The following is a 6,218-nucleotide window of genomic DNA, read 5'->3' as shown; positions in this document are numbered from 1 at the left end:
GGTTCTCTCTGTGACAGAGGTAATGAGCCCAGGTTGTTTGCAGGCAACTTCCACATGACATGTCTGTCTCCAAATTCTCAGAATTTTGATTTCACTGCTCTTTGAGCCCCTTACCACTTTAAAGCAAAGAGGAGCTACTTCTGCACATGAAAGGGGTGTCCTGCATCTCTAGCTGCTTTTCACCAGGAAAAATGGTGACAATGGGCCTGGCTGGATAGTAAGAATTTCACAAGGTCAAATATGACTGTGAGCATAGGAATGGATGTCTCCACAATTAGAATTTAGTCAGAACCTCTTTGTATCCAGTTTTATTACTGTGGGGGGCCTTGCCCCCCCGCTAGAACTCTTGAGTGCCTTTTGCGGACATATCCGGGCCTGCTGCAAATCTACCCGGCAACAAGGAAGTAGCCCCAGTACCCTCCTCTTGCTCCTCCCCTCTAGCCCTAAGGTATATATGTTGTAGCAGCTTCCGCAATAAACGAGACTTGATCAGAAACCTGTCTTGTCTCCATCTCTCATGTCCCCTGTCCTTTGTCATTCTCACCCCCCCCCCCCCCCAGGGTCTCCGTTGACTTACCCGCGGGCCGGGACATATTACTACTATGTAATTAGAAAACTGAGGTTCAATGCTATATTATGACTGACCTAGAGAAAATTCATAATAAAAACATGTGTTACAGTAGTGCTGTTGAGGTTATGAAATAATCACAGTTCTTCCTAGAAAAGAGAATTGGTTCCATTGATTAAAACTGTATGAAAACACACTCTTGTAATTCTGGCCATTTGGGAGACGGAAGCAGGAGGACTTCAAGTTGAATACTGCTCTGGGGAACTTAATGACTTAGCAAGACTCTGTCTCAAAAGCAGTGGGTGCAGAGAATGGGGATGTGGCTCAGTGAACAGTTGCTGGTTCAATTCTCAGTGTAGAAAGCAAACAAACAAAACACAACTCTGCAGACATACAAAATAGTAAGATATATAGAACACTGATGAGCTCAAATTCCACTACTGAACATACACATTGCATTCCTAAACATAATAACTGATTCAAAATACTTTATATTGCTTCTATAAATAAATCACTTAAGTAAATAATAATGAAATTTACCATATTACATGTCTGTTTGTTTCTTTAGTATTAGAAGTGACATGAAGTGTATTGTATCAAGCATTTTTTAAGAGTCTTTAGTAGTTTCATCATAATACACCTTACCTATTTGTAGCAGTGATCTGATTCCAAGGTATGAGTCCTTTGAAAAAATATGCTGAGAAGAGGCAGAGTCAACACAATTTAACACCTTACTGTGCATTTCCTTATATGTAAAATAGACTTGTGTGTTACAACATAGAATTAGCACAAGGGAAAGAAAATGTTTTCTCATGTACAGGCTTTCTTGCACATGGATGTGATTTCCTGTAAGTGTCCAATACTTAATGTGTTTACATCACTTTTTGGATGTATGACAGCTGGAATAGAGTGATTGATATTTGTGGGCTTAAGACTAAGAAAATAAAAAATATATTTCACATAGAGTTGAATCTGCATACATAATTACAGTGTTATAAGTAAAATATATTTGAGATAAAACAAATTTTAAAATCTCTTAAATTCATGCTCATGTTTGTACAATGATAAAAGGAATCAGGGTTCTCCTATGTATCAAGACTAGAATAAAAGAATCAAAATATTATGTTGCAGATATTATGAAGTTCAGTCAAATTTTTTAAATTCTGAGGGTAAAATACTTTCAGGCACCAGAATTTCCAGAACAATTTAATTAATTTGACATACATAAAATATTTTATTTAAAAATCCCTCTTTTTTTCTGAAAATCTAAATTATTTTCCTTTTCCTCTATCTGATGATTTTGAACGTAACTGAGATGATCAGGTCTTGGTAGCTAAACACTAAGCAGAGAGCAATTTATTTTTGTAGGTGCCAGTTGGGACTTCAGTTTCTAATGTTATTTCCCCTAGGTTTGGTATGATTATGTTTTTCATTATGTATTCTCCCCTGTGAATGTCATTAATTTTAAAGAAAGGTGGTTTTATCCTTCATAATCTTGATGAAATTGATCTCTTTCAAGAAGGAAACCAAAAAGTCTTTCATGTGTTTATACATACTGTATAATTTAAACCTTCATTTTCCAAAGTATAAATCTATTTAAATTCAAATAACCCTGTGCTTAATCATTCCCATCTGTCATCTATTGTTTATTTCTCTTCTGTTTTAAAGTTTCCTTTATTACTTCACTCAGGAATATAATTATCCTTCAGAGAAGGATACTCTTCCTACCATGTGATTTCTATACTAATATTCATCCTTACAAGTTAGAAGCTTCTTCTGGTTTTAGTGTATTCATAAGGTTGAGCATCTGTGACCACTATCTCATTCAAGAACATTTTCTGTCACCACAAAGAGAAATTCAAAGCTATTAGCAGTCACATTCTCTCTCCTTTCACTGTAACCCTGGGACCATTCAGTTTCTGAGGCTCTGTATTTGTCAGTTCAAGGATCACAGTTAAATAGAGGCTACAATATGTGTACTTTCTATCAGGATTCCTTACCCCGATATCTTTCAGGGTTCATCTATGTCATTGCATGTGTCAGAATTATCTTCCCTTAATGTCTGAGTAATATTTAAGTTCCACACAATTGATGGCAGAATTTAATATATTTACATTCAATGTAAGTATTAACAGGTTGGACTTAGTGTCCTTTTGCTTCTATTTTCTGATTATTTTGTTGACCCTTTACTGTTTTCTTCCTCTATTACTTTCTTCCTTTGTGGTTTCATTGTTCTCTGTAATGGTATTTCTGGAGATTTGACAATTTGGTATATGTAACTGTAATAGATATTTATGTTTACCCTCAGGATTACATAAAACATCTCACATTTGTAAGTGGCTATTTAAAGTTGATAACCATATTTTTCATATATAAATTTCATGTTGCTCTCCTCTTCTTGTCGTTTCTAATTTTTATGAGTTAATTTAATTTTTTCATGATCTGTGTCATTAGTAAATAATTGTAGTTTATTTTAGTAGTTTTAAAAAAATTGTATTAGAGAGATAATTGATTAACCCACCACCACAATGTCATTAAAATATTTTGTATTTGACAATGTATTTTTATCACTGAGTTTTATACCTCATATGTTACTAAATATCCACCTTTTGCTTTTAGCTTGAAAAACAACATTTATCATTCTTTTATTTTCAGAGACCTTATCCAAGGCTGGTCTTGTACTCACTATATAGCCCAGGCTGGCCTCAAACTCATGGTGATCCTCCTTCCTCAACCTCCTGAGTGTTGGGATTACAGGCATGTACCACCACACCCAGGCCTGTAGCATTTTGGTAAGGCAGTTCTAATGCTGATAAATTATCTGGTATGATTAATTTTAGTAAGTCTTTGTAAAACCTCAATTTTTAATAGATAAATTTTCTGGCTACCATAGTCTTGATTGGTAAGTGTTTTTCTTTCTAAGATTTTGGAAGTCATCTCAGTCCTTTCTGGTCTTCATGATTCCTGATGAAAAATCTTCAGAACAACATCATGATGATTCCTTTGTATGTAATAGTTCCCTTTTCCTGTGCTGAGCCCCAAAATTTTAAGTTTCTGTTTGACAATTGTCACATTCCTATTTTGATGTGTCCCCAGGGAGATTTTTTGGATTCTTTCTAGCTCTTGCTTGTGACTTGAAATGATTTTTATCTTATTTTTATTATACATCTGTCCTTTTCTCTATCTCTCCTTTCCTCCTGGCTCATGGAAAACACACCCGTAGTTAAGCTTGGCTTTGCCCTATAAGTCTATTAAATTATCCTCTATTTTTTCCTTTATCTCCTCAGATTGTATAGTTTCTGTTTAACTGTCTTTAGGTTCTCAGAGCATTACTTTTGAAAGAGCTCATCTATTGAATCTCTCTACTGAATTTTAAGTTCAGCTGTAAATTCATTCTGCTCTAGGATTTCTATTTGTGATTTTTTTGTAAATTTTCTTCATTGAAAATTCCAGTTTATTCCCACATTGCCTATAGAAATCTATGAGAATTTTCTCCAGCATTGTTTTGAATTTCCTGACAGATGAATCACCTATCTCACTCCACAGTACTGTTTCTAGAGATTTATCTTTTCTTTAAAATTTGGAAAAAATGTGCCTCTTTTTTCCTTTCCTTGATTCTTTTCTTTGTTGTCTGCATTGTGATCTCTATCAGTTTGCTCATGCTGGCCTCCAGTGGAGAGCTGGCTCACAACCCAATGGTCCAGAGAATATAAAGTGCTTCTCATGTTCTTTTGTTTATCCAGTTTTGTATTTTTGATGCCTCTGGAGTTAAGCATGTGTGGTATCAGTGAGTCTGAGGCTTGATGTAGCGGGGGGTGGGGGTGGGGGGGTGGGATAGCATACATGTGCTCAATTCTGCATTTATGGGGCCCCCAAGAATGAATGTTCACCTGCCGCTATCTGTAATCAGCTGGGCAAAAGATCTGTGAAAATGATGTTCATGCACTGCCCATACTCTATGATCTTATGGAGAGAGTGTCTGGAACTGGAACTGCATATTCTCTCTCTCTCTCTCTCTCTCTCACTCTCTCTCTCTCTCTCTCTCTCTCTCTCTGTATCTCTCTCTCACCCTCTGATCCAGGGAGGTCAAAAGCCTTCTCTTCCAAAGGAGAAGTGGAGTGTTAGGAATGTCTTCCTAATTTTTACATGAGACTCCCAGGATAGGTTCCCCTACACAATGCATCTCATGTTTTGCTAAACAGTTGATATGGATGTTTTCTCAATTTTCTGGTGGGCTGATGCCTCTCCACTGGTTTCTGATTTTCTTCCAAGGGAATTGATTTATCAACAGGTGTGTATTTGGGATGTCCATTGGAAATAGGAGAGTTAGGTGACTATTTTGAAATCTTGCTGACATCGCTCCCTCAACATTAGGTGGGCAGTTTGATTGAAATATGCACTGGTGTAGTTGTCTTTGGATCAAACCTAACTAGAGGTTAGAAACTTGAGGTTTCTGCACTTGCATATTTATATTTTTCTCTAGATATGGTAACTTTCTGGTCAATTTTTACACCAATTTCCTCTCTCTTTCTCTTTTCTTCTTCTTTAACTCCTGTGATAAGAAATTAGGTATCTTGATGCTCTCTCATGAATCTTATAGGCTCTCTTCATTCTTTCTCATTTTTCTTCTTTGGTTGTATAACTTGCCTTAGAGTCACAGACTCAAATAACTTGTCATAGAGTCACAGATTCTTTCCCCTTTGTGATCATTTCTGTTGTCCTTTTCAGCTGTTGTATTCTTTGATATCTCTTCATTTGTTCACTTATTGATTTCCTGATTTTGTGAAGTGATCTCTTCATGTATTTTGGATGTTCACTGGGATTCTTGAAAACTGTTGTTTAATTATGTGTCAGGCCATTCTCAGATGTCTTTCTCTTTGGAGACACTTAGAATTTATTTGTTCTCCAGTGGAGATAAATTTTCTTAGTTTTTACTTATTCATTTTGTATTACTTCTCTGATAGCTGCACATGTGGTGAAGTGGTCACTTTGTAGATTGTTTTCCCTGACTTCCCTGTGGAAAGACTTTCCCCTGTGGAACAGTGTGAATGCTCTGAGTTGGAAGCATGACTTTTCCTGCACTGAGGGATCCATGATGGTTTCCATGAAGCACTATCAGTTTGAGTAAGCATTGGCAAATACTGCAGCAATCCCCAGGATCAACTCTGGGTAGCAGTGAGGACTGTAGGTGTGGTCTCTGGCAAATGTTCCATGGTTTTCCATTTCCTTTTCCCCTAATGATGAAATCACTGCCAAGGGGGCTGCTCAAGGCACTGTCACTCTAGGCACACTAAGGGAAAGTGACCCCAGGGGCTGACAGGAAGTGCCCATGCAGTGACTAAGCAGGAGCACACATGCAAGGGCTGCAGACCTGAGCATCAGTGTGGCAATAGCTTCCATCACTGCCATAGTGTGCAGTGTGAGTGCTGCTGAGTGCTGATTCTTACCACAGTTTTCATAAAATGCTGTATACTGGGCTACTGATAAACAACATGAATTTACTGGTACAATTGGGGAGGTTGGGAAGTGCAAAAGCAGGTGACCAGCAGTCACTGGTGAAGGCTTATTTTACAGTGATGGCATCTTTTTAGTGTCCTTCAATGGCACTAGAATAGGCAAAAGCTATGTTTTCAAAAAGCAGGACAGCCAG

The sequence above is a fragment of the Heterocephalus glaber genome, unplaced genomic scaffold (assembly GCF_053883595.1).
Source record: "Heterocephalus glaber isolate CG9 unplaced genomic scaffold, H.glaber_assembly_v1.0 deba00001673, whole genome shotgun sequence".
Taxonomy (NCBI): domain Eukaryota; kingdom Metazoa; phylum Chordata; class Mammalia; order Rodentia; family Bathyergidae; genus Heterocephalus; species Heterocephalus glaber.
Note: the sequence above shows the minus strand (reverse complement) of the source record.